General features: G+C 47.4%; 1 long non-coding RNA gene across 2 annotated transcripts in view; it reads right to left on the bottom strand.

Moving 5' to 3' along the window:
- The window catches only part of LOC142827868 (uncharacterized), a 51,277-nt gene extending 37,700 nt beyond the window's left edge, over positions 1–13,577 (bottom strand). Inside the window, exon 1 of one of the 2 annotated variants that reach the window (XR_012902651.1) lies at positions 12,702–13,577. This is a non-coding gene — a long non-coding RNA (uncharacterized LOC142827868). The remainder of the gene's footprint in view (positions 1–12,701) is intronic. The other variant, XR_012902650.1, reaches the window with a different exon arrangement.
- Between the last annotated feature and the right edge of the window lie 1,331 nt (positions 13,578–14,908).

Here is a 14,908-nt window from a genome sequence, read left to right as displayed (position 1 = left end):
AGTGTATTTTGGGCCAAGTAATTATATGACTAGAGATTCAAAAAAAAAACCCAGCTACAGATAAATGTGGAATCTCTGTCACTGCAGGGTCTTAAGAACAGATTAGATAAACTAGGGATGTTAAATTTACGTTATTTTAGTAACTCAAGTAGTCGATAAAAATTCTATCAACTACTCAATTACTCGATACGGGAAGGCAGCCCCGCTCAGTCCTGGCTCCTGCCGGGACCAAACCCTGCTGTAGCTCTGCAATTTTAAAAGGCAGTAGGAGCCAGGAAGCCTGCCCTCCCCTTCTACTTCATTTTAAATTGCAGAGCCACAGCAGAGTTTGGTTCCTGACACTGCACAAGCAGGGACTGAGCCAGACTGGCCTATCCAGGTCCTAAATTTAGTAGAAACCAGGAGGGCAGGCAGTCCAGCTCAGTCTCTACTCTTGCTAGGTCAGGTCAGAGACCAAACCCTGCTGTGGCTCTGCAATTTTAAAACATAGTAGGAGCCAGAGGAAAGGGGGAGGCTGCCCAGCTCGTATTACATTTTAAATTGCAGAGCTGCAGGGAGGTTTGGTCCCAGCACAAGCTGGGACTGAGTGTGGCTGCCTTCCCAGCCAATAGCAGTCCCTGTTCGCGGGGGGGTGCCAGATTCCTGCTGGGGTCCCTGCAGATAGGGGCTGCTTCATGGGCAGCAGCCTCTGACCGTGGAGGGTCCCAGCAGGAAGTTGGAACCCCTGCAGCCAGGGGCTGTTGGCAGAGCAGCCTTCCCTGCCCACCCCCACTGCCTCTGATAGAAGCAGCGGGTGGGGAGAGAGTGGAGACAGTGCAGGGGGGGAACTGACTTTAAACCGGATCCCCCCCAGCACCGGTTCCTGCTTCTTCCACCTTGCTGCCTCTGATATAGAAGCAGCAAGGGGGGAGGAGGAGAAAGAAAGAATGCAGGTAGTCAACTAATCGACTACTCTCTTACATCCCTAAGACAAACACCTGTCACGTATGTGCTCATCTTACACTTGAATTATTGTGGAAATATAATATAGAACCACCATTTAAGGAACAGTACTGACAAATCATGTCTACGTTTATTTAAAAAAAATAAATGTACAAGGGAACAAGTTACGTCCAGTGCATTAGCATGGACTGGCCAGCCAGGAAAAAAAAATGAATTTTGAGGAGATATGAATGTGCAGAGTGGCAAGGCCTTGTGTATACCTCGCTAAACCCCCATCTTGAAGTGTGGGAGGTTTGAAATCTATGAATTTCATGACTGTTGGGGGGATTATTAGCTCAGTCTTATGGGGGTAACAGTGAAGGCTGCAAGAGCAGCACAGAGCTATGGTAAGTTCTTACATGCCAATAAGAAGGGGTGAGTTGAGGGGAGAGGGCTCTGGAGGCTGATCTGATGTGAGAAAAATGAAAAAGGGCAAGTTTAATCAGACTTGTGATAAAAGGGACAAAATCCCACAGGTCTTACTACTTTACTGGATTCTGACTTGTGTTTTATAAGTTGATTTTTTTAGTGTGAGACAAGCTCTAGATAAAAAACTGGGTCATAAAACTCAAACCAAACCTGATTTCCAATATCCCTATTTGGGATAAAAGAAGGAAAAGCCACTTCTAAAAAGCTTGGAAACACAGCAAACAGGACCTTTAGACAGCCTTTTAATCTATCCCTTTAAAAGCTACAAAGCAGTAATGCTTGTTTTTTTTTAATAAAATAAAAATAAAAACAAGTATCTGGGGAAAAATGAAGACTGTTCTGTGAATTATCAAAAATGCACAACAGGAATGCCACAGAGAGAACACCAGTCTAGAATGTGTGTTTTATATCAGGAGTGTGGCTTCTATTGTTTGGTTATTAAAAGAAGCATAAGTTCAGAACCCAGGTAGTGTTTCCCCATCAATTATAAATACAATACACAGAGATGCAGTAGGTGGCATTATAAAGAACAAAAATGGTTCTGAAAATACAACTGTGATCTGTGTTTTTGTTTCTGACAGTGAACAGTTCACCTCCTTGAAATAACATGCCAAACGGGGTTTACCTGATAGCTTGCAACAAGAAAAAAAAAAAAAAATGAGCCACAGTAATTTAATGAAAAGCACTTTTTATACTCACCTAACAAATGGAATCAGCTCCAATGCACTGTGATCATGTAACCCCTGGCTGTGTCTACACTGCACCCCTTTTCCGGAAAAGGGATGCAGATTAGACCAGTCGGAATTGCAAATTCTGCGGGGGATTTAAATATCCCCCGCGGCATTTGCATTTACATGGCTGCCGCTTTTTTCCGGCTTGGGGATAAGCCGGAGAAAAGCGCCAGTCTAGACGCGATTCTCCGGAAAATAAGCCCTTTTCCGGAGGATTTCTTATTCCTACTTTCAAAGTAGGAATAAGAAATCCTCCGGAAAAGGGCTTATTTTCCGGAGAATCGCGTCTAGACTGGCGCTTTTCTCCGGCTTATCCCCAAGCCGGAAAAAAGCGGCAGCCATGTAAATGCAAATGCCGCGGGGGATATTTAAATCCCCCGCAGAATTTGCAATTCCGAAGTCTACATTAGCATCCATTTTCCGGAAAGGGGTGCCAATGTAGACACAGCCACAGAGTACATGCGTAGAGAGCCTGCCGTCCATATACAGCCTACTGCTTCACTTCATCTGGCCCGTGGCAAGTGTCAGTGCTCTGTCCTCCAGGTTAGTGTTTCCCAACCTTTTTGGTACCAGGAGCTGGCAATCCCAATTCACAAACTTTTGGCAAACTGACATTTGCCCATGTGCATATTCATTATACAAATAATGAATATGCAACTAAAATGTTACCAGTCCACCAAACGCCCTGGCCTCCAGAGTCCCCCAGTATTAGCCCTAATCCCTGGAGTCCCCCACCCCTCCACTACCCTTCACCACCAGCCACTGACCCCAGAGTCCCCTGTACACAACCCCCCAGTGCTAGCTCCCCACCCCTTGGAGCCCCCTCACCAGATCCCCCAGTCCCAGCCTCCCGATTCTAGAGCTCCACTGCAGCCAACCCTCCAGAGCCTCCCCCCAGTGTCAGCCCCCAATATTAGCCGTCTCCAGAGTCTCCCAGTACAAGCCCTGCATCCATAACGCCCCTACTATTAGCCCCACCCCAAAAGCCCCCCAGCCACGCCCCCCTCACCTAGCCCTGCACTGCCTCCCAGACACCAGCTGAGCGCTGCTGCCCGGGTCGCAGCTGCTGTAAGGCTGCCGTGCCGGGCTCAAGCGGCCCTCCTGCCTCGCAGCAAAGCGCTCTTCCCTAGCAGGGAGGAGATCCCATCCCTGCCCTGGCGACAGCCCAGCCCACAACACACGCACAGGATCGGCTTTGTCTGCAGTAGGAGCGACAGGGGCAGGTGCATGGTTCTGATGGGTCGAGAGTTCCTCCCCAGGCCCTTAACAGTCAGGACCTAGAGGCGCAGGGTCACTCGGCCTGTGCGCGTTTAGGGCTCGCAGCACCCACCCGACAGCCAGGCAGTACTAGCCCCCCTGAAACCTGCCAGTTTCAATCAGGGAGCCCGGCTCCCCCCCTCACAACTCAGACTGGTGCCGCTGGATGAAGCGCCTCAGGACATTGGGAAGTGGCCAAACACATGGTGCAGGCTGGAGCAGGCAGGGAGACTCCGTGGGGGAAGCTGGCCCTGCCGGAGGAGGGGCAAAAATTGCAGACACCCAGCACGGCTCCCCAGGGCCTCTACCCTGATCCTCCTCGATAAAGGCAAAGACGCTCATGGGCACGAAGGCTTTGCTCACTGGTCCCGAACACACCGCCCACAACTGAAAGGACACGGGGCAGCCTCCTGCCATGCAGCCCCGCTGGCCGGGCGTGTGGCTGCTACCAAAGCTGGAACCAGACCCATGGTGAGGTTGCCCAAGTAGGTGCCCAGCTCCAGCCACGGCACACAGGAAAGCCCGCAGCACCATTCACCGTGGGAGGGTAGGAGGAGAATTTTTAGTGCATGTGCAGGCACGCACTTTATCAGGAAAGGAACTGCCTAGCAGGCTTATTAGCAGCTGGGCGTGTGGCCTAGCAGAGTGCCACGAGCCCGGCAGGCAGGGGTTCGCGGCTTGCCACTAGTCTGTGGACAGGTGGTTGGGAACCGCCGCTCTCTAGGTGAAGGGGCAATCAGGGAAGCTCTGCAAGCTGCCCTTGCCTCCAGCACCAGCTCCACAACTCCCATTGGCCAGGAACCGCAGCCAATAGGCACTGTGGGAATGGTGCCTGCAAGTGTGGACAGTACATACCATGAGTGCTGCCCGGCCCCTCCACCTAGAGACTGGACATGGCTGCCACTTCCGGGAATAGCACAGAGCCAGGGCGGGCGGGCAGAAAATTTGCCTTAGTCCCACTGTGCCGCTGATTGGGAGCCATCTGAGATAAGCTGTGACAAGCCAGAGCCCTCATCCTGAACCTCTTTCCACACCACAACCCCGCACCTCAGGTCAGAACCCACTCTCGTGTCCTGCATCCCACCCATATCCCAACCTTTGACCTTGGGTTGCCAACTCTGACTGAAGCTAATCTAAGAGATTCTCTCCCCACCCCCAACATGATAATGTCATTTTCTTAAAATAGTCTATTAAAATCTCCTGGATTGCTGTCAGTAGACCACAGGAGACAGATGCAGACTCCAGCCCTCCACCCATACCTCTGTCCCATACCTCAACTCCTTCCAAGAACCTGCACCCCAAACCCAGTCCTGCACCCCTAAAAGAAGCTGCAAATGCCTTTAGCCCTTTCCTCTGAAGGGCTATGTGTGGCCCCCAACTGATTTTTTCTGCGGGTCAATAGCTCCTGATGGGAACAAGGATCCCCCATTCCTAATGGGGTGAGATGGTCTGAAAATTCTGTAAGGTAAACAAATTTGGGGGGGGGGGGAGAAGAAACATGAAAAGGGGTAAACAAGAAAGTGACTCATCTAATACACACCATGTGTAGGGAGGACTTCATTCCTACTAAGGATGTGAATGGTTAACTAGTAAGCATCACCCTTAGTGGGTGGTTATAGTTAACCAGGTTAGAGCAGGGGAAGGACTCCAGCTGGGCCTGAACAACCCCTGTTCATGCCAGTTTGAGCAGTTGTCCTCAAAAGGTGCAAACTGATACAGGGTCCCGTCCTTCCTTCTAATACCTACTCCCCCAAAAAAGAAATCTATGGACTTACTGTCAACAGGCTCCTAAGTACAACCCATTGTGACGGTAAAGAGCAAAAGAACTCATTATTTCCAGAAAAAGTCAGCGATAACCTTTCCATTCTAACCCGGTGTACATTAATTTTCAAAGAAAAATCCTAGATATAGATGATTAGCTCAGGCAATTAGTGTCCCTCAAATGAGAAGCCAGAGATGGGTTTAAGGAAAGAATGAGTTTCATGGACGTCAGCTCTAACTAAAAAGCTCTGATCTTCTGGAAATCCCCTTTCCTGATTTTAGATAAAGACTGTGGGCATACAAATGCAGACACAAAAACAGTTAAAATCTACACAGATAGTTTATGTACCTCAGGATCACATCTGGGTAAGTTGATTTAGGGATTAGTCAAGAAACTTGCTGCATAAAAGAGGCAAGATAACCAAATTAACCAATCATATTATATTTGAGTTACAAATGTACAGAAAATTTTCCATTTACAATGGAAGACAAAGTGACCTGGCCATCTTTCCAGTGCTAATGAAAGCCTTAAAAACATCTTCACAGGACTACTTCATGCCACTCACTACAAAACACTATAGCAGTTAGCAGCAGGACCTCTTAGCTGCTGGGACAGAGGGTCTAATTACATCTTTTTCTGACCTGCAGCAACAAGACTGAAATTAGTCTCTCCAGTGCTATATACCATCACATCCAAGAAAAAGCCTTTTAAGGAGGAACCAATATGGAGTAGGATAAGGAGCAGCATTTCTTCACATCCCTAACACTTCAGAATACAGGCAGTCCCCGAGTTACGCGGATCCGACTTATGTCGGCTTTTCTCACCCCGGAGGACGCGAGCGGCGGGACGCCCAGCTGCCGGCGTCCTCTGAGGCTGTGCTCCCCATCTCCCTGGTCTGCTGCTAGTGCGTCCCCCCCCCCCCCCCCAGAAGACCAGGCTTTTCTCGCCGACGACACCTGGGGTAGAGCAGCTGGAGCGCTGCAGGCGTCCAAATTCAGTCGCTGTTGAAACTGATCAGCGGCTGATTCCAGGAAGCCCAGGGCAGAGCAACTCTGCCTCGGGCTTCCTGTAGTCAGCCGCTGGTCAGTTTCAGCAGCGGCTGAATCTGGACGCCAGTTCCGACTTACATACAAATTCAACTTAAGAACAAACCTACAGTCCCTATCTTGTACGTAACCCGGGGACTGCCTGTATGTTCCATGCCAGAGAGCATTTGAGAGATGCTTAAGTATAGTGTCCACAGGGAAATTACAAAATTCTACAACAGCAAAAGTTTTGGATTCAAGTCTTTAGGAAGTAAATTTCACAGTTTTCAGATACTTGTGTTCTTAATATCTTCCCTTTGTTCCCAAAGCAACATAATCTTTTGTCAAGAAAATAAGCTATTTGAGCAAGTAGCTCATTTTGAATGTATCAGGGAAACACAAAGGCCATGAAGCAGCTTCCTTGAAATTGGGGAGACAAGAGCAGAATCCTACTATGACATGGTCTATAGACAATTGCCAAGCAGGTCTAATTTATCTTGTTCTCTTAAACACTAGGGATGTTAGACATTGGGTAAATGAATAATTGTGCAGGTGCATGAAATCTTAGCCAGTGCGCCCAACCCCACTCCCCAGGAGTCTCCTATCAGAGGCAGCAGCATGAGGTAGGAATGTAAAAGAGTAGTCAATTGACTCAACTACCTGATGGGCCTAGGCTTATCAGGTAGTTGAGTCAATTACTCACATTCTCCCTCCCTGAAATTTGCCTCCGATATAACAGAGGGAAACAGGAGCTGGTGTTGGGGGGCAGGGGCAGATGAGGATTTTGCAGGGCCCCCCCTTTGACACGGTACATGCGCGGGGCTTCTTGAAGCGTGGGGCCCAGGGCAGCCGCCACGCTCGCCCTGCCCTATATCCGCCCCTGTTGGGGGGAGCCAGCTTAAAAGCTGTTTTCCCCAGCACCATCTCTATGGTGCCGCTTGCCCCCACCCCTGTGCTGGTGGCCCGGGCTGAATGCGAACAGAGGCTGCTCCACAGCAGCCCCTATCCGCAGGGGATCCCAGAAACCCCTGTCCCTCCCTGATCGGGGGCTGCTGGACCTGGCGCAAGCTGGGACTGTGCAAACCCTGCTGTGGCTCTGCAGTATAAACTTAGTAGGAGCTGGGTTGCCCACAACATTAAACTGCTTAGCCGCAGCAAGGGTAGCATCTTCCCTCATTGACTAATTGTGTAGTCAATACGAACTGTATCAACTACACGATTACTCAGTTACCCGCCTCTTAACATCCTTAGTGCAGGGTACCAGGTAGGAGCTGGTCCGCAAGGGGAGCCAGCTGAAAAACCAATTCCCTATGCAGACTGTCTGCCTTCCGTCCCACGCTGCTGCCTTTGATACAGAGGCAGCAGTGCAGACTGGCAGCAACCCCTGTCCATGAGGGTCCAAGCTCCCCATGGACAGAGGCTGCTGTGGGAGAGAAGGGGCGAGAGAGTATGTCACAAAGCAGCCTCTGTCCACGGCAAGCCTGGCCCCCTTACTGCCTCTATCTGCATGGATCTCAGACCCCCTGCAAATACAAGCTGCTTCATGGCAGCCTCCCCTGCCCACTGATATAGAGGCAGCAGCATGGGCAGGGGGGGAACGGGGGACAGAGCCTGTGCTGGGGGAGGTGGGGGGACTGGCTTTTAAGCAACCTTCACTTTGAAGTAGGAATAAGAGATCCTCCGGAATAGGGCTTTATTCCGGAGGATCGGGCCAGTCTAGACGCTTTTTTCCGGCTTTTCCCCAAGCCGGAAAAAAGCGGCGGACATCTTTCTTTAAATCCCGCGGGGGATATTTAAATCCCCCGCAGATTTCCCTATTCCGAAGTTTAAAATTAGCATGCCCCTTTCGAAAAAGGGGCCAGTGTAGACGTAGCTCTGGAGTTTAGAGATACCCAGACCATGGGGATATGCTCTTAATCATCTTGGCTAATAGCTATTGATAGACCTAGGCTCCAAGAATTTATCTCCACAGGCAGATTAAGAGTTTTTGGGGCCCAAGGCAAGAGTGAATGGAGGGGCTGAACCAGACCAAGAGAGGGGCTCCCAACCCTTTCTGCCTGAAGGAGCACTGAGCAGATGGAGCAGGACAAACCTCCATGCCCCAACTCCACTCCCCAGAAGCAAGAGGTGGGTGGATGGAACACATCAGGGCTCGTGGGCCCAGAGGCTAAGCTGTGATTGCTTATGTAACTCTTTTTTGAACCCAGATATGCTTTCTACAAGCACAACATTCCCCAGCACTGAGTTCCACAGACTGATTGTGTGTTACATGAAGAAGTAATTCCTTATGTCTGTTTTAAACTTGCTGCCTTTTAATATCAGTGAGTCCCCTCATTTTTGTGTTGTATGAAGTAAGGATGTTAAGGACTAGTCGACTAGCCAAGAAACAAATGCTTATCGAATAGTCGACAAGTTGATTTCCCTCCCACCCTCGCCTTGCTGCCTCTATCAAATAGAGGAGGCAAAGGGTCTGGGGGGTGGGGAAAAGAGAGTATTTCAAAGCAGAAGCACTGCACAGCTGACCCCGGGCTCCATGCAGTGCTGCCCCTCTGAAATGTCATGGCAGTGTTTCAAAATGGCTCCGCACAGCATTTCCACAGAACCCGGAATCAGCTGGGGACTCCCAAGCTGATCCCAGGCTCCAGCACGGCATTTCAAAGGACACAGAGCCTGGGGTCAGCTGAGGAGTTCCCTGCTGACTCCAGGCTGTAAGTGGGTGCTTCCACTTTGAAATGCACAAGAGCCTCCAGGGGACTTGTTCATTTCAAAGGGTAAGTGCTCTCATGGGGCAGAGTCAGCGTGACTTCCTGCTGGCCCCGGGCTGTACACGGAGTTCTGCATTCCTCCTTTGAAATGAGGGCTCTTGTACATTTCAAAGGAGGAATGCAGAAGTGCCTATCGACTAGTCGATGGAAGTTCCATTGACTCAACTAATAAGTTACTCGTTAGTTAACATCCTTAATGTGAAGGGGTAAATAGGGTTTTCTTATTTCTTCCAGAACGGCCATAATTTTATAGACCTCTTATCATATCCCTACTCCCCCATCATCTCTTTTCTCAATTGAGCTGTCCTAGTCTATCCTTATACGGAAGCTGTTCCACATGTCTAATAATTTGTGTCGCCTTTTCCAATTCTAACGCCTATTTTTGAGATGAGGGGCCAGAACTGCACACAGTATTCATAAGTGTGTTTAAAAATTAATAGCAAGACTACACAAAGTGGGTCAAAAAAACTCATGCATCTCAAATGCTCTCACCATTAAATTGCATTTCTTTAAGGGCTTTTAGATGTTGCTGTGTATCAGATATATCCCACTAAAACAAACAAATAATTTGGAAGATTTGTATATAACTTGCATTGATAGCAACTGAAAGCTGGGGAAGGACTGGCCCAAAAATCACTCCTCTTTCCCCAGAAGCAGAACTATTGACACTAACTAGCTATCTCAGAGGAAAAAGCAAAGACTGAGTGTGTCTGGTGTAGGCATCATTCGCAAAATGCAGTGAGTGAATGACAGGTCTAATGTGATTATAAGACATGTGCTTTTATATTGCTGGGAGAGAGCCTACAAGTTTAAAGGAATTGCCAAGAATCCAAATTACCTAGGAGTGGTGCCTTCTTCTGTTTAAATGCTTGTGATAAAGTCAATTTTTCAAATGTGGCTTAGGAGCTCAAGTCTCATTTTCAAAACTCAGTTAGGCACTTTGGACCCCTAAATCCTACAAAGTTTCTCTTAGACCATCAACTAAATGTTTTGGTAGACAAACTCCTTTAATATATATTTAAACTCTTTTAAAATATATCCCTGGAAATTAGGGATGTAGTAGCAACTAGTCGACTATCCAATAAGTATAAGCTTATCGGATAGTCAAGTTGTGACTCGACTAGTCGCTTACTAGTGACTTGACTAGTCGCCCCCCTTGCTGCCTCTATCAGAGGTGGAGGGGGGAGCAGGTGCTGGGGGAGCCAGCTTAAAAGCCAGTGCTGGGGAGGGGGGAACTGTCTCCATGGTGGGCAGGGGAAGCAGAGGCATAGTGGTGGACCAGGCGCGAGGTCAGACAGCTGATTCCCGGCCTGTGCCTGGTCCCCCTGCTGCGCTTCTGCTTTTTAAATACATTAAGAGCCAGTAGGGTAAAATTTTAATACATTTAAAAGGCAGAGCCACAGCAAAGATACTAACCCCGCTGTTAGCTCCTGGGGCAGGAGCTAACCCCGCTGCAGCTCTGCAGTTTCCCCCACTTATTGACAAATTGATGGAAATTCCATTGACTAGTCAATTAGTTGATTAAACACAATTTAACATCCCTACTGGAAATCAGCTTTCTGCACACAAGGCCTAAGTATCTTTGCGCAGGGAGCTAAGCTGTGGGGAGAGAGATGGGCTAGGAATTAAAGTCTCCACCATAGTCTTTGAACTGGCCAAGAGTCACCCATGATTGCAAATTCATTCATCCTTTGAACACACAATGCCAAGTAGTGAAAGTATTACTACAGCTTCCTTTCATCATGAGAAGAATTACAAAAATGTGCGTTTTTTGTGTTGTATGCGTTGGTCTTAAAAGTAGACACTGCCAAAGAAAACTGCCCTGTTGCTCACGATAGAAATGATGACTGCTCATAATTTAGCTGAGAAAGATTTCTATGCTGAAGTATTATATTTCTGTAGTGTATGTGGTTATGTGATTATCTGGTTCTTTTTTTCTTTATGCTACACCTTTACATTTATAAAAAGACTAAGTACTCTGATTTTGATGACTGTTGCTCATAGGTACATATTGTGCAGAGTATAAATGTGAACAGAAACTTTTTATATGAATAGTCACAATCCTTCCTTTATTGTACATTCATTGTGTATGGCAATGCAAGCTTTATTTTCACAAAACATATCCCATATGTAGAGCCATCAGAAGCAGGGGGAGAAAAATCAACTGAATCAATGTAGTGTGAATCACATAGATACAGAGATGGAACTTTCCTCTACTTTCCCCCTGCAAAAAACTACTACTTTGAGCCTTTACCTTCCTCATCCCTTCCTTTTGGCCTATTACCAGCTCAATAAAAATCAAGTCAGAAAGAGAATGCTAAACACAGAGATGGAGAATTACCACTTCCAGAAAATTTTGACATGACCAAGTCCAGTTTCACACATTTTCAAATATAGTAAAACATTTTCAAACAAAAAAATGCTGGTAACAAAAGTAACCCTGCCTGTACTATCTGGAACTCTACACTGGAATCAACTGCCATTTGCAAATCGCTTTCCAACCCAATCATAAAATCCCAAACACTCATTTCTCATCAGATGATTTTAGAAAGAAAAGTCAATAAGCCAGCAGCAATATAATGACATGAACACCAACACAAAGCTGTTCGCTCTTCCCCTCTAAGCAGGAACCTGGGGTGCCTCTCTCATTCACTGTCAACATAATTTCTTCAGGGCTGCCCTACAGATTATATCCCCTGGTATCTCCTAAGAATCAAAGGTTTAAATTGGTGGGAAAGGATTCAGCATAAGACTCAAAATGGGGAGTGTTTGGGGGTTTAACTTATTTTATTAATTATTTTTATTAATCACTCTTTTGGGCTGAAAACTCATGTGTTTAATACATACTTATGTAAGCAAAGAGACAGCTTCTAGGAAATAATAATGCACATACTATGTTGTTGCTCCCTTGGCAAAGCACCTGCATGCCCCAGTTCTCCTTTGCATGTGTCTAAAAGGTTCCCCTTGCCCTCTCATAAGCTTCTCCTCCTCAACAATGGCCTGTTTCCCCCAGAGGCCACACAAATCTGTCCTTCCCCCACCCCAAGTCTCTCCTCTCCCCTTTTGCCCCCATGCCTTCTCCCCCAAGGCTTCCTCTGTGGCCCACAAGGCTTTTATCCCCCTCCCACGGAGCAATTCCCCAAGGGCAAGGGGGAAGAAGCTGCTGCTGCTGCGTGGGTAGCCAGTGGTTTTATCTCCTGCCTCACCTGCTCTCAAGCCCTGTGAGCCAGGAGGGGAGAGGCCCTGGCAAAACAGAGACACACCCAGGCCAGCTGGGGAGAGACTCTCTCTGCAGCTTCTTGCAGGTCCCACTGAGGCGTCTGGTCGGCTGGCCTGGAGTGTGGGCAGTTTCCTAAACACTCCCCTCCCAACGCAGCAGCCCCAGTTTAATATCTATTTGGGGGTTCCTCCTGGTCTGTCCCTCCCCTCCTTATTTGGCCAAATCCAGCAGGAAGAGGGAAAGACACAGCTGTCCCCACAAAGGCTGAAACTTGGGAGTGGGGGAGGGAGAAATGCCCCTTTTCTATCTGCCTTATCATTGGGCCTCTGTAGCCCCCCTCTTCTGTCCTGTCCTGGTGGTTCAAGATAGGGCCAGGCTGCCTTGTGGGCAGGGGGAACTTTGTATAACACGAGCCCCTCCCTCACCACCACCCCTCAGCTCCCTCCCACCATAAGGAAACCCCCAAATGAAGAAGGCAGCATTCCCTGTGGGGCCATTGACACCCCTCCCCCAGCGCTCTGTAAGTCCTACCTGTAAAGAAACACAGAACAAGGTTACAGCCTCCTCTCTCTGCCTCCTGCTCCCAGCTTCAGCTCAGCCACAGCCCAAACTTCCTGCTGAGAGGGGTTGGGGGGACTTCTGGGCAGGAACCAGGAAGTTCTCCAGCATGCCTCCATTTGTAGTCCCCAAACTGTAGTTCCCATGGCTGCTGTTGCAGCAGACTGGGTTTGGGGCTACACACCTGTATTAGTGTCTCAAACTCCTCTTTGCAGCCCTGTCCTGCAGCAGCCCACAGTGCAACAAATTCTGATTGCCCTACTTCTGAACCTGGTAATAGCTGAAAGGCCCCCTTTTATGACCAACCTGCCCTCCTATCCAGGGTACACAAGCACAGTATTGTAATTCCCAAAACTGGCATGTCAGGACTGGGGGTATATTCTTCTGGGTGCTGTAAAACATACACCAGACTAAAACCATTTGCATGAGAAGTTTTAAGTAAGTGGATGAGACAGGCCACATTAGTAAAGTGGCAGCATTATCAACAGCCTTAAAGTGAAAGCAAGAGGTTTGCACTTGGGGAGGTGAAGCAGAGGAAGCCAGTTTAGAGATTCAAAAGATGCAGTGGGTGGTGTGATGTCATCAGTGACAAGGCCAGTGTCATTGAGTAGATGAAAGGAATGTAGGTATTAAGAAAGAAAACCAGAAAAATCTAAAACAGCAGCTGATAGTCAAAGAAGTGAAGTGCCAGAAATCCACTTGTTAAAGGGCTAGATTGTAGCCTGTTGTTTTCTTCTGCTTAATATAAAGCAATATTTCCTTTTGTTACATGCAACCTAAAGCTCAAGAATAAAGCTAGAGAGAGAGGTTATTCACTGAGAGTTTTTGGCTATGTCTACACTTGCGGCTTCTTGCGCGAGAAATATGCAAATGAGGCTCAGCATGGAATATCTCCGAGACTCATTTGCATACCTAATAAGCTGCTATTTTTGCAGAAGAGGCTCTTGCGCCAGAAGGAGCTGTCCACACTGCCCCTTCTTGCGCAAGAAAAAACTCTCTTGCGCAATGCCTCTATGCCAATTATTTTCAGGAATAACGGCATTACACAAGAGGGTTTTTCTTGCGCAAGAAGGGGCAGTGTAGATAGCTCCTTCTGGCGCAAGAGCCTCTTCTGCAAAAATGATAGCTTATTAGGTATGCAAATGATATTCCACTCTTAGCCTCATTTGCATATTTCTCGCACAAGAAGCTGAGAGTGTAGACATAGCCTCTGTGTGCACCTTTTTCAGCTGGAGTGACCAGTCCAATCCCTTTCCTGTTGACTCATCATAAGCGTGAGCCCCTAAGTTGGAATATACTCTGCCAATGTCTCAAGGTCACTTTGTGGAAGCAAGAAGCGTTGCTCTTTCAAGGCACCTCATCAGCTTGATCGTTAATTGAGTCCTAAATGCACAGTGAAGTGTGGCAAATCTGAATTTTAAGAGGCTTAACTGAATAAAGTTGTCATCTGTTTTGTAAGGCTCCTGTTAATTTTAATTAAAAAGAAAAGAGAAGTAGTCTTGGGGACATGAAAGAGTTATGAAATCCATCTAACCAGTTGCATGTATGTGTGACCAACCTATTTAGCTTCTAAAATCTACTTAATTCTAAAAACTACATTAGAGAATTCAAACAAAAGCTCATGGGGAGCCATGTAATGAGATGGCTTTGATTATTCTTGTGATTAGTCCATTTTCTCTTCTCCCTCAGGAATTTCATTTAGAAAAATAGTCATTTAAGAGTATGCAAATTTTGATTGCTACTTTGCTGTGAACCTGGCAAGAAGCCAACCTTCTGTGAAAGTTGATGGTATCTGAGGAAACAACTAGTTGAGTTAAGTATGTTCAGTCCAGCATGATTTTGATCCACTGCCATAGATTTCCAGTCATTCTCCATTTATGATATCCAACTCCACCTATTATTAGGTTAATTATTCTGAATTTAAAATGTCTCTAACATAATCATGATCCCATAGAACTTAAAGTTGAGTTCACAGGGTTCCCACTCACCTGTTTTAGCTTCCTTGTTCACATCCAGCATCTTATTACTAATCAACCAAACAAGAGACCGTCCCTGAAGTTACATCTGGAATGGCTTCCCTAGGCTTGACTGGAGGAACACCATGCACTCTGACTGATCAGGACTTCCTATTTAAACCCCAAGACAATCTACCCAATTGGATTTCACTGGGTTGCTACACT

The sequence above is a fragment of the Pelodiscus sinensis genome, chromosome 3, assembly GCF_049634645.1.
Source record: "Pelodiscus sinensis isolate JC-2024 chromosome 3, ASM4963464v1, whole genome shotgun sequence".
In the NCBI taxonomy this organism is placed as follows: Eukaryota; Metazoa; Chordata; order Testudines; family Trionychidae; genus Pelodiscus; species Pelodiscus sinensis.
The sequence above is the reverse complement of the archived record's forward strand: the minus strand, read 5'-3'. Positions and strand labels throughout refer to the sequence as shown.